We start from the raw sequence: 15060 nt of genomic DNA, 5'->3' as shown, positions 1-15060 counted from the left end.
AAACAAAAGAATAGACCTTCTTCTCAGCACTTCATGGTATCTTCTTCAAAACTGATCATATAATTGGTCACAAAACAGGCCTCAATAAGTACAAGGAGATTGAAATAATCCATGCATTCTATCAGATCACCATGGACTAAGGCTGGAAAAAGCCCTGGACCAGATAGGTTTAATGCAGAACTCTGTCAGACCTTCAAAGAAGACGTAATACCAGTACTCTGAATATTATTCCACAAAATAGCAACGGAAGGAACACTACCTAATTTATTCTTTGAAGCCACAATAATGCTTATACCTAAACCACACCATGATCCTACACAGAAAGAGAACTTCAGACCAATTTTCAATAACAACCAAAACATCTGAAAGCCAACATACACTGGAAGCTGAACAATGCTCTGCTCAATGATAGCTTGGTCAAGGAAGTAATAAAGAAAGAAAAGAAAGAAATTAAAGACTTTTTAGAATTTAATGAAAATGAAGGCACAACATACCCAAACTTATGTGGCACAATGAAAGCAGTTCTAAGAGGAAAATTCTTAGCTCTGAGTGCCTCCAAATAATGGAGAAAGCACACACTAACAGCTTGACAATACATCTGAAAGCTCTAGAACAAAAAGCAGAAAATTCATCCAAGAGGAGTAGACAGCAGGAAATAATCAAGCTCAGGGCTGAAATAAATCAAGTAGAAACAAAAAGAACTATACAAAGAATCAACAAATCCGAGAGCTGGTTCTTTGAGAAAATCAGAAGATAGATAAACCATTAGCCAGACTAACCAGAGGACACAGGGACAGTATCCAAATTAACAAAATCAGAAATTAAAAGGGAGACAAAACAACAGAAGCTAAGGAAATTAAAAAATTATCAGATCCTACTACAAAAGCCTATACTCAACAAAACTAGAAAACCTGGAGGAAATGGACAGTTTTCTAGACAGATACCAGCTACCAAATTAAATCAGGATCAGATAAGCCATTAAAACAGTCCCATAACTCCCCCTAAAGAAATAGAAGTAGTTATTAAAAACTTCCCAACCAAAAAAAAGCCCAGAACCAGATAGGTTTAATGCAGAATTCTATGAGACCTTCAAAGAAGACATAATACCAGTACTCTTCATATTATTCCACAAAGTAACAACAGAAGGAACACTAACTAATTCATTCTTTGAAGCCACAATAATGCTTATACCTAAACCACACAATGACTCTACACTGAAAGAGACCTTCAGATCAATTTCCCTCATGAATACTGATGCAAAAATACTTGCAAACTGAAACCAAGAACACATCAAGACAATCATTCACCATGATCAAGTAGGCTTTACCCCAGTGATGAAAGGATGGTTCAATATACAAAACTCCATCAACGTAATCCACTATGTAAACAAACTTAAGGACAAAACCACAGGATCATTTCACTAGATGCTGAGAAAGCATTTGGCAAAATGACACCCCTTCATGGTAAAAGTGCAGGAAAGATAAGGTATTCAAGGACCATACCTAAACATAGTAAAAGCAATATATAGCAAACCAGTAGCCAAATCAAAGTAAATGGAAAGAAACTTGAAGCAACCCCACTAAAATCAGACATGAGACAAGGCTGCCCACTCTCTTCCAACCTATTCTATATAGTACTTGAGATCCTAGCCAGAGCAATTAGACAACAAAAGAGGTCAAAGGATACAAATTGGAAAGGAAGAAGTCAAAATATCACTATTTGCAGATGATATATGATAGTACACATTAGTGACCCTAAAAATTCCACCAGAAAACTCCTACAGCTGATAAACAACTTTAGCAAAGTGGCTGGATAAAATTAATTCAAAGAAATCAGTAGCCTTCCTCTACTCAAAGGTAGAGAAAGAAATTAGGGAAATGACACTATTCACAATAGCCACAAATAATATAAAATACCTTGGTGTGACTCTAAACAAGCAAGGGAAAGATCTATATGACAAGAACTTCAAGTCTCTGAAGAAGAAATTGGAGAAGACCTCAGAAGATGGAAATATCTCCCATGCTCATGGATTGGCAGGATTAATATAGTAAAAATGGCCATCTAGCCAAAAGAAATCTACAGATTCAATGCAATCCCCATCAAAATTCCAACACAATTCTTCATAGAGTTAGAAAGAGCAATTTGCAAATTCATTTGGAAAAGCAAAAAACCCAGGATAGCGAAAACTATTTTCCATAGTTAAAGAACTTCTAGGGGAATCATCATCCCTGATCTCAAGCAGTATTACAGAGCAATCATGATAATAAAAAACAAAAACAAAGCAAAAACAAACAACAACAATAAAAAACCTATATGGTATTGGTACAGAGGCAGGCAGGTAGATCAATGGAATAGAACTGAAGACCCAGAAATGAACCCACATACCTATGGTCACTTGATCTTTGACAAAGGAGCTAAAACTATACAGTGGATAAAAAGACAGCATTTTCAACCGATGGTGCTGGTTCAACTAGAGGTCAGCATGTAGAAGAATGCAAATTGAACCATAATTATCTCCTTGTACAAAGCTCAAGTGCTAGTGGATCAAAGGCTTCTACATAAAATCAGATACACTGAAACTAATAGAAGAAAAAGTGGAGAAGAGACTTAAACACATAGGCATGGGGAAATTTTCCTGAACATAAATGGCTTATGCTCTAAAATCAAGAAACAAAAAATGGAACATCATAAAATTGCAAAGCTTTTGTAAGCCAAAAGACCCTGTCAATAGGACAAAATGACAACCAACAGATTAGGAAAAGGTCTTTACCAACACTACATCTGATAGAAGGTTAATATTTAATATATACAAAGAACACAAGAAGTTAGACTCCAGAGAATCAAATAATCCTATTAAAAATGGGGTAAAAAACTAAACAAAGAATTCTCAACTGAGGAATATTGAATGGCTGAGAAGCACCTAAAGAAATGTTCAACATCCTTAGTCATCAGGAAAATGCAAATCAAAACAACCCTGAGATAGCAACTCACATGAGCAAGAATGGCTAAGATCAAAAACTCAGGTCACAACAGATGTGGAGAAATAGGAACACTCTTCCATTGCTGGTGGGATCGAAGCTGGTACAATCACTCTGGAAATCAGTCTGGCCTTTTCTCAGAAAATTGGACGTAGTGCTACCTGAGGACCAAGCTATATCATTCCTGGGCATACACCCAAAATGTGTCCCAACATATAACAAGGACAGACTCTCCACTATGTTCATAGCAGTCTTATTTATAATAGCCTAGATCTAGAAAAAACCCAAATGCCCTTCCACAGAGGAATAGATAAAAAAATTTGGTACATTTATACAATGGAGTACTACTCAGCTATTAAAAATAATGACTTCATGAAATTCATAGGCAAATGAATGGAACTAGAAAATACCATCCCAAGTGAGGTAACCCAGTCACAAAAGAACATACATAGTATGTGTTCACTGATAAGTGGTTATTAGCCCAAAAGCTTGGAAAACCTATGAAAAATTCACAGATCTTATAAAGCCCAAGAAGAAAGAAGACCAAAATGCAGATGCTTCATTCCTTCTTAGAAGGGAGAACACAATAGTCATGGAAGGAAATACAGAAACAAAGAGTAGAGCAGGGACTGAAGAAAAGGTCATCCAGAGACTGCCCTACCTGGGGATCCATCCCCTATGCAGCCACCAAACCCAGTCACTATTGCTGATGCCAAGAAGTGCTTGTTCTCAGGAGCCAGATATGGGGTGTCTCCTGAGAGGCTCTGCCAGAGCCCTACTGATACAGATGAGGGTCCTTGCCACTACCTTTGGCCTGAACAAGGAGACCCCAATGGAGGATTTAGAGAAAAGCCTGAAGGAGCTGAAGAGGTTTTCAACACCACAGGAAGAACAACATCAACCAACCAGACCACACCAGAGATCCCAGGAACTAAACCACCAACCAATGAATCTACTTGGAGTGTCCCATGACTCCAACCACATATGTAGCAGAAGATGGCATTATCCAGCATCAATAAGACAAAAAGTCCTTGGTCCTGTGAATGCTTGTTTCCCCAATGTAGTGTAGTGCGGGGCACTGAGTTTGGAGTGGTTGGGTGGGAGTAGGAGCATCCTCATAGAAGCAGGGGGAGAGGAGAGGAGGTATGAGAGTTGGGAGAAAAGGGATAACATTTGAAATGTAAATACATGAAATATCCAAGAAAAATAAAAATTAAAAATAAGAATAGAATAATAGGGTAACTAAGTTATGAGCTAATATGGGAGCAAGCAAAAGCTTTTGGCCTAAGCATTTATTCATAAAAATTCAATCTCAGTGTCATTATTTTGTGTACTTTTGCTCAGGTGAACAAAGTTACTAATGGCACCCAAAACGGGCATGTAATACAACCTAAGCTAAAAATCCAATCTTAGAACCCAAGAAAAAGCCCTGGATGGGAGATTGGGAACAAGCAATTCCCAGAGCCCTACACAATTTTCTAGACAGATGGGGGGCTAAATCCATTTAAGAGAAATCCAGAAGAGAGTTAGAAGTTATAGAAAATATTTTCTATGTTAAAAAAAATAGAAAAAATGCATTGACAGAGGGAACTTGGATACTGTATGCTTTTGTTCTATTTATCAGCAAACAAATAATTATATGTTCAATAATTATTGTTGATGGATATATTCTCTTTAAGAAAGATCAGAATAAAGAAGACTTAGAAAAAGAAAAGACTGAAGGATTAGAGGGCATAGAATAGAGATTAGAGGATTCTTTAAATCAGAATAAAGAACCTTCAGAATGATATAATTTGGAGCCTACAATAATATCAAAAACAGAAGCTCCAGATAAGAAAAATCCACAAATGCTTGTGTGTGTGTTTGTGTGTGGGGGGGGGCTTTCGGGAAGGAAGGATGGATGGGGAGGGGAACACCCTTATAGAAGAAGGGGAGGAGTAGGGGATAGGGGTCTTATAGGAAACCTGTAAAGGGAATAACATTTAAATCTAAACAAAAAGAAATCCAATAAAAGAGAGTACAAATTGTGTTTGATGCTATCTTAGAACAATATCATACACTAGATTATGTTTCATCTTGTAGAGTTTGGAGAATTAAGATATGTATACTTGTTGGTATACTGTACTATTGATACATACTCAGAATTCCAATGGGCTTCTGTCTTAAATTTTTAAAAGACTGATTCTGAAATTATACTTTTATTAGAGATGGTGGCTATATTGAAAATTACTTTTCAAATTGAAGCTTATGATGTTTCAACATATGCATCCATTAGAATACAATATATTTTAGATGTTATGCCATAAATCCTGCTATATCTTATAATTTTACAAGTCAAGCCATTATAAAAGAACAGAAGGGGAATATGAGATCTCCCAGAAATAAATAATATGTTGTTGACTTTAATATTTTTAAATGTCAATGAGATGTATAACACAGATGCTGAGAGATTTTGGATTATGGAAAAGACTGCTGAACTATATCAGTCTGTTTATATTAAGGATGTCCTAACCTCAGAATGGAAAGAAAGAAATGTGTTACTTTGGAGTAGAGATTTTGTGTTTGTTTCCACGGGAAAATAAGATCCACGGCTGTCTTCCAAATTGATAAAAATCAGATTTGACAGGGGGAGACCCCTGAGGATCTTGGCCACAGACAGAAAGAAATCATAAAACCCAACAAAACAGGTAACTGCTATTGCTGGTCCCTCTACATGGGAACAGCTCTGAGACTGGCTGAGACATGAAAATGTTCTCCAGCCAGAACTTCAGCTAATCATAGCCAGTAAATCTTGTTGGCTACAGAATCCTCTAGACTTTTTATGCCATCATTTTAAATGGTATAGAAAAAATTTATATTGCAATTTGATTATATAGACCAAACAAACTAATAAAGATGCCTTACCTGCTCAAACAGAGAATTGTGCACACTGCACACTCCATACTTATATTAATGCATAAATGTCTAATACTCTGAAAGTTTAGATATTTGCAGAGCAAAAGAACAAGACACCAAAGGAAAAAGACAAAGGGCAATGGCGAGGGAGAATACTAAGCATCGTGGAATGTTCTAGTCATAACCTCAGTTAAGCTAAGAACTATTTCAACATGCAGAGACTGGACAGAAAATGTGACAGCTAGCTTTCTCAAAACTGATCAACTTCTGTCTGCACGAGGAGCCACAGCCCTCTATGCCCAGATCCCGATGGAAGACAGCTGGTCTTCAAGGAGTGCTGACACAGAGACTTACAGGAGAGTCAAGCCGCTGTTAAAGACAGCAAGACCAGCTAACACTAGAGACAATCTGATGTCAAGCGTCAAGTTCAGCAACCTAGTCAACAGAAACCAAGGCCACATGGTATCTTCAGAACCCAGTTCTACCACCACACCAAGTCCAAGATACCCAACACACCAGAAAAGCAAAATTTTGACTTAAAATCACATCTTGTGATAATATTAGATGACTTTCAAAAAGACATAAATAACTCCCCTAAAGAAATATAGGACAACACAGGTAAACAGGTAGAAGTTCCTTAAAGAGAAAATACAAAAATCCCTTAAAGAATTAGGAGAAAACACAAGCAAATGGGTGAAGGAATTGAACAAAACCATCCAGGATCTAAAAGGGGAAATAGAAACAATAAAGAAATCACAAAAAGAGACAACCCTGGATATAGAAAACCTAGAAATATGATCAGCAGTCATAGATGCAAGCATTACCAATAGAATACAAGAGATAGAAGGAGAATCTTGGGGGCAGAAGATACCGTACAAAACATTGGCACAACAGTCACAGAAAAATGCAAAACATAAAAATATCCTAGCCCAAAACATACAGGAAATTCAGGACACAATGAGAAGATCAAATCTAAGAATAATAGAGAAGAGAGCGAAGACTCCCAACTTAAAGGACCAGTAAATATCTTCAACAAAATTATAGAAGAAAACTTCACTAACCTAAAGAAAGAGATGCCCATAAGCATAAAAGAAGCACATAGACCTCTAAATAGATTGGACCAGAAAAGAAATTCCTCCCATCACATAATTGTCAAAACACCAAATGCCTAAAACAACAACAAAAAAAAAGAATATTAAAGGCAGTAAGAGAAAAAGGTCAAGTAACATATAAGGGCAGACCTAACAGAATTATACCAGGCTTCTCAACAGAGACTAGGAAAGCTAGAAGATCCTGGACAGATGTCATATAGATCCTAAGAAAACACGAATGCCAGCCCAGGTTACTATGTCCAGCAAAATTCTCAATCACTATAGATGGAGAAACCAAGATATTCTATGACAAAACCAAATATATTTCCACAAAGACTGACCAATATCTCAATTTTTAGGGAAGTCAAAAAAGAAAAGTGATATCCCCCAAAAAATGTAGCGATATTAAGACAATGATGTCCTCATTCCCAACAGGTATAGTAGTTGCTTTCTGGTCATTCAATGGATGATGGATGCTTATCGTTATGGGGTAATCACAAGTTGTTTTGGTCTTGGACAGGGAAGAAACAAAATAAGGGAAGTTAAACTCAAGGGAGTATTTTGTTTCTTTTTCTTTTCTTTATCTTTCTCCTCTATCTAGTGTTATAGCGAAAAGAAGTAAGAAGGGATAGAAAGAAAAAGGGGGATATAAAAATAATAGGAATAAAGTATAGATTATTGAATCTACTCTTAAGCTATAGATATACTACTACCCAAAATCTTACATTGGTATATATCTTTGTATATTGATACAAAATTAAGGTTATATTAGGTTAGAACAAACTGTGTATCAACTCTTTTTAAAATATTGTACTTATATAATTCTTTAAAAAGCAATATTATGTTCTAGTCCTTTTAAAGAGCTGCTATTACAAGCTATCTAGGAAAATTTTTAAATGCAAGTTAATAGGCAATCAAACTAGTCATGTTAGACTAGGCTACTTTATTACAGAAGTATGTTTACTAGATTGAACAGACAAGAAATAACTAGAAATGAGAAACATTTCCCTATTCAAATATATGATATGATATGATATGATATGATATGATATGATATATGATATGATAGATGATAGATAGATAGTAGATAGACGATAGATAGATAGATAGCCTTCAAAAACCTGAGAAATGTACAAAATGTGATGTTTAAAAATATCTTTTATTATTAAAAGTCTTTTTTCCAGTGAGACATGTCAGCTCTTGACAACAGCCCCAGTCTATTTCAAAGAATATGAAGAGCATTGGAGCACCTCCAAAGGAATTTTCTTCAAAGGTGGCAAGTTAGCCACTGGGGGGAAGGGGTAGTACCTGCTTCAACTACAGTCAGAATCTTGTCCAAAATGGACAAATGGGACAAAGGAAATTTGATTGCTGAGCTTTGCCAAGATAAGAAAATCAGTCCATCATAATTCCTGCTTCACCTAAAAGTTTGACAGATATTCTGGGCCATAAGGCTAAAAATGGATGCTCCAGGATCATAGAGAAAATTTTTTCTTCCACCTTTATTAAATTGGGTATTTCTTATTTACATTTCAATTGTTATTCCCTTTCCCGGTTTCCAGGTCAACATCCTCCTAACCCCTCCCCCTCCCTTTCTTTACGGGTGTTCCCCTCCCCATCTTTCCCACATTACCTCCCTCCCCACAACAATCCCGTTCACTGCGAGTTCAGTCTTGGCAGGACCAAAGGCTTCCCCTTCCACTGGTGCCCTTACTAGGCTATTCATTGTTACCTATGCAGTTGGAGCCCAGGGTCAGTACATGTGTAGTCTTTGGGTAGTGGCTTAGTCCCTGGAAGCTCTGGTTGGTTGGTACTGTTGTTCATATGGGGTCTCAAGCCCCTTCAAGCTCTTTCAGTCCTGTCTCTGAATCCTTCAACAGGGGTCCCGTTCTCAGTTCAGTGGTTTGCTGCTGGCATTCACCTGTGTATTTGCTATATTCTGGCTGTGTCTCTCAGGAGAGATCTACATCCGGTTCCTGTAGGCCTGCACTTCTTTGCTTCATCCATCTTGTCTAATTGGGTGGCTATATATGTATGGGCCACATGTGGGGCAGGCTCTCAATGGGCGTTCCTTCACCCTCTGTTCTAAACTTTGCCTCCCTATCCCCTCCCAAGGGTATTCTTATTCCCCTTTTAAAGAAGGAGTAAAGCATCTGCATTTTGGTCATCCTTCTTGAGTTTCATGTGTTCTGTGCATCTAGGGTAATTCAAGCATTTGGGCTAATATCCACTTATCAATGAGTGCATACCATGTGTGTTTTTCTGTGATATCACTCAGGATGATATTTTCCAGTTCCATCCATTTGCCTATGAATTTCATAAAGTCATTGTTTTTGATAGCTGAGTAGTATTCCATTGTGTAGATGTAGCACTTTTTCTGTATCCATTCCTCTGTTTAAGGGCATCTGGGTTCTTTCCAGCTTCTGGCTATTATAAATAAGGCTGCTGTGAACATAGTGGAGGATGTGCCTTTGTTATATGTTGGGACATCTTTTGGGTATATGCCCAAGAGAGTATAGCTGGGTCCTCAGGTATGAGAGGCTGTCTAGGCAGCAACTGTCTCTGTCGTTTCTATAGTTTTAGAAGCTGCTTGCTTTCACTTTCTGAATATGCAAGTGATATATTTCCCTTCTCAAACCTCTGATGGAGTTGAAGACTAGGTAGTTATATACTCACAATTATGCTTAAGTTGTTTAGGATTTAAGAAAATATTTTTAAGTCTAAGATTTGTTAGATTGATAATGCAAATTATGATAGAAATTGATTTAAGTACAAAACTCTGAACTCAATCAGATGGAATAGAAGTTAGAGTACTTTCTCCAAGGTTGCAAAGTGCATATGGAATGTACACTGTGACTGTAATCTTTCCTGATAATTTTAATAATTGTTATTTTTATTTATAGTTTATTATTCAAAGAGAAAAGGCTTTTAATTGTTAAAATGGAGAAATGTGTTATAATCTCTTGTGCACTGAAAGTATTCACTTGTAAATAAAAAGCCCATGGTCAATGAGGTGAAAGAGGATCAGTAGGTGGAACATCTGGCAGAGAGAGAGAGAGGATTCTGGGAAATAGGCATGGGAGATTCTTACATATTCCTGAAAAGGGCAGTTGCACGAAACTGAGGAGAGAAACCAACCACGTGGAGGGACTTAGAGTAGAATAAATGGGTAATTAATTATTTACTAGTTGGGAAACAGGCCAAAGATTTTGGCCTAGGCATTTATTCATAATAATTTAGTCTCAGATTCATATTCAGGAACTTTTGCAGGGGTGGAAAAGCTTATGCATATACCTCTGTGCTGAGGAAGGGCAAAAGCATGAATCTTGGATGTTTACTGATCAGCCTGTCTAGGTGAATCAATGCACTCCAAGTTCAGTGTGAGAGTCCTGATCAAAAAAAAATCAATATAATTATAAAATACATCGACATTGACATTCATATGCACATAAACAAGTACATATACACCCACATACATATACACACACACAAAATTCATACATAATTCATAGATTTAATGAAATAGATAAAAGATGAAATAGGTAACAATGAAAATTCCAATGCATGAAATGAATGTGAAAAGTAATTATATAAAGACTGTTTTATTAAGCACACACAAATACAAAACAGAAAGAGTCCAACTTATTAGATTACAAAATTCTGTATCTTTAAAATGTCCATGTTATACAAAAAGACTATAAAATACAATGTGAGTTACACGAAGAAAATTATGACTGTCCCAGAAATAGAAAAAATGGTAAAGGTTATAGGACCACACAGACAGACTGACAGACAGACAGACAGACACAGACAGGGGTGGGGGGGGGGATGAGAGAGAGAGAGAGAGAGAGAGAGAGAGAGAGAGAGAGAGAGAGAGAGAGAACTGAATACCTAAAGGAACCTATAGTCATAAGAACAATTTGGAGCTATGAAACTGACTGCAAAATATAATACAAAGTTATAACACTGATATCACAACACTAAACTAAAAACAGTCATACAGACTAATGGAATAGAACAAAAGCCTGAGGCGAAGTCTATCAACACCTATATCCAACTGTTCTTCACCCCTGTGCTAAAATGAGTACTCTAATAAGGATAATCTCCACATAGATGAAACAATGAAAGTACATAAAAGATAATACTACAAAACATAAGGGGCAGTATTATAAAATAAATAGAATGAGCAAAAGTGTTTAAAAGGAGACCCATTAACAGAGGCAGGTGCTTGCAGCCAACCATTGAACTGAGAACAGGGCCCCTAATTGAGGTCTTAGAGAAAGGATTGAAGGAGCTTAAGGGGTTTTCAACCCCATAGGAAGAACAACAATATCAACCAACCAGACACACACACCCCCAGAGACTAAGCTACCAACCAAAGAGTACACATGGAGGGACACATGACTCCAGCCACATATGTAGCAGAAGATGGCTTTATTGGGCATCAATGAGAGGAGAGGCCCTAGGCCCTGTGAAGGCTCAATACCCCCATGTAGAGGAAAGCCAGGGCGGGAAGATGGGAGGAATTGTGTGGGTGGGTGGGGGAACACTCTCATAGAGGCAGGGGGAGGGGGAAGAGATAGGGAGACTCCAGAGGGGAAATCAGGAAAGAGGATAACATTCAAAATATAAGTAAAGAAAATATCCAATAAAAAAAAAGAAAAAAGAAAGCATAGGAAATAAAGCACTTACCAAGCTAGAGTCTTGGTCATCACAGGAAACAGCAGGATAAATTAGCACCCATAAAAGAGAAAATGTTTGTCAACTGTGCTATAAAAATTAATTAAAGAGTAGCTATTATATTGAATAGATAGGAAGAGAGGGGGCAGCCTTGTCTTGTCCTTGGTTTTAGTGCACTTGCTTTAAATTCCTTTCCATTTAGTTTGGTATAGGCTATTGGCTTGCTGCATATTGCTTTGATTATGTTTAGGTATGTGCCTTGTATCCCTGATCTCTCCAATACGTTTAACATGAATGGGTATTGGATTTTGTCAAAGACTTTTTCCTCTTTTTCTGTGTCTAATGAGATGATGTGATTTTTTTTCCTTTCAGTTTGTTAATATGGTGGATTACCTTGGTAAATTTCCATATATTGAACCATTCCTGCATCCCTGGGATGAAACTTACTTGATCATAGTGAATGAAATTCTACCAGAGAATGCCTACAGCTGATAAACACTTTCAGCAAAGTGGCTGGAAATGAAACTAATTCAAAGAAATCAGTAGCCCTCCTTTATAGAAATAATACATGAGCCAAAAAAGAAATTAGGGAAATAATACTCTTAATAATAGCCACAAATAATATAAAATATCTTGGTGAAATTCTAACCAAGCAAGAATTTCTAGACCCTGAAGAAAGAATTTGAAGAAAATATGAGAAGCTGGAAAGACCTCCTATACTCATGGATAGGTCAGATTAACATACTGAAAATAGTCATCTTACCAAAAGCATTGTACAGATTCAATGCAATCCCTATCAAAATTCCACAACAATTTACAGACCTTAGAATAGCAATTCTCAAATATATATATTTGCCAAAACAATCCTGAACAAAAAAAGAAAAAGAACAGTGTGAGGAATCACTATCCCTGACCTCAGGCTATACTACAGAGCAATGGTGATTAAAAACAGCATGGTACTAGTACAGAAACAGACATGGTGATCAATGAAAAAGAAATGAAGACCCAGAAATAAACACATACACCTATGGTCATTGATTTTTGATAAAGAGGCCAAAACCATGCAATGGGTAAAAGAAAGCATCTTCAACAAATTGTGCTGATTTAACTAGATATCTACATGTAGAAGAATGTAATAGATCCATATTTATCGCCGTGCACAAAACTAAACTCCAAATGAAGTAAGTATATCAACATAAAACCAGGTACATTAAATCTCACAGAGAAGAAAGTTAGAAATAATAACCTTGAATACACTGATACAAGAACTAATTTCCTTAGCAGAACAACAATGGTTCAGGTTCTAAGATCAACAATTGGTAAGTGGGACCTTATGAAACTGAAAATCATTTGTAAAGCAAAGGACACTGTCAGTAGAACAAAATGGCAATCTAAAGATTTGGAAAGAACCTTCACCAACACTACATCTGACAGAGGGCTAATACCCAAAATTTATTTAAAAAAATCAAGAAGTTAAAAACCAACAATCCAAATAACCTAATTTTAAAATGGGTACAGAGCTAAACAGAGATCTCTACAGAAGCATCTCGAAGGGCCAAGAGCCCTTAGTCATCAGGGAAATGTAAATCAAAAGGCTCAGAGACTCCATCTTACATCCATCAGAATGGCTAAGATTGAAACTCAAGTGACAGCAAATGAGGGAGGTATGAGGGAGAAGGATATGGAGGGAAGTGGGGAGAAGCTCAGAATCAGGTGTGGGGAGGGACAGGAGAAATGGCTAGATAATTGTGGGAATGAATGAAAATCTGCAATTGTCATGGGTGGGGAGAGGGACATCTCCAGATTGTGACAGAGACCTGGGATAAGGGAGGTGCCCAAGATCAATGGAGGTGACCTAGGCTGTGACACACAGCATTGGGGAAGTAGAAATTTAAGAGGTCACCTCCTTTAGCCAGGCCGACATTCTACTGGAGGGAAAAGAACACCAATTTGCCCACAAAATCTTTGCCCCAAAATTTACCCTGTCTACAAGATGTGTGAGGATGGAGATGGGGCAGTGACTGAGAGAATGGTTAATGAATAACCAACATAACTGCAGACCCATCCCATGGGCAAGCACCAATACATAACACTATTAATGATACTGTTAGGCTTGTAGGCAGAAGTCTAGCATGGCTGTCCTCTGAGAGGTTCCATCCAGTAGCTGACTAAGATGGATGCAATACCCATAGTCAAAGAGTGGATGGAGCTTGGGGACTCTTATGGAAGAGTAGAGGGAAGGATTCCTAGCCCAGAAGTCAATAGTAATCTATAGGAAGACCACAGAGTAAACCAACCTGGATCCCTGAGGTTCTCAGAGGCTGAATCACCAAACAATATATATGATCTAGACCTAGGCCTCCCCTCATGTATGTTGCAGATATGCAGCTTGGTCTTCATGTGGGTCTTGAATAAGTAGAGTTGGGCTATTTCACAAGCTGTTGCCTGTCTGTGGGATATGTTCTGCTAGCTGAGCTGCCTTGCTTGGCCTCAGTGGGAGAAAAAAACACTTGAAAGACTTGATGTGCCAGGGTGGGCAGATACCCAGGACACCCACCATCTCACAGGAGAAAAGAAGTGGTAATGGGGATAGGATTGTGAGAGAGGGGGCAGTGAGTGGAATATAAAGTGAACAAAAAGAAGAGTATCCATTATACCAATATAGTTTTTTTATTAAAGATATTTAAATTAAATATAATAAATATAACTACACTATTTCTCCCTCCAATCTTTTCTAAGTATCCCACTCCACTTACGTCCTTTCAAATGCATAGCCTGTTTTTATTCTATAATATTTATTATTATATATGTATAAATGTATAAATATTTAATTATAACCTGGTGAGTCTATTTGGCTTACGTATATGTATATGATATCAGGGATAATTATTTAAAATAAAATAACCAATTAGGGGGCTGTTTCCTTGGGAAGGGTAGTTCTTCCCTTCTCTGCATTCTCTAAAAGTCTGAGTTCTTTAGACTGTGGTCCCATGAGGTTAACTCCTTTCATCATTGCGTGTCTACTGCTGCTGTCACCGTCTTCCTTAGGCACCCATATGCTGAGGTAGTATGAGTACCTTTTCTGACATTTCTAGGAGACACAATCTGACAGCAGATTTTCCTGTTCTCTGGTTCTTGGAATTCTTCTGACTTCTCTTCTGAAATGTTTCCTGATCCTTAGGTCAGATATGTATCTGTGACATATAAGAATGAGGATTTATAATGAATTGGTTTAAGATCAGTGGTTTCATTTAAGTTAACTAAGGTTTACTTAAGTGGTAGTAGGGTGTTCTCTTCTGCAATCCATGATCTCAGCAGCTCTAGGAAGTAGGCTAGGGCTAGAGTTCAGGTTAGAGTTAGTGTAAAGAGAAAGTAAAGAGAGTGGGAGAAAAAGGAATACATCTAAGAGATTAATA

This window comes from Rattus rattus, chromosome 4, assembly GCF_011064425.1.
Source record: "Rattus rattus isolate New Zealand chromosome 4, Rrattus_CSIRO_v1, whole genome shotgun sequence".
Taxonomy (NCBI): Eukaryota; Metazoa; Chordata; class Mammalia; order Rodentia; family Muridae; genus Rattus; species Rattus rattus.
The sequence above is the reverse complement of the archived record's forward strand: the minus strand, read 5'-3'. Positions refer to the sequence as shown.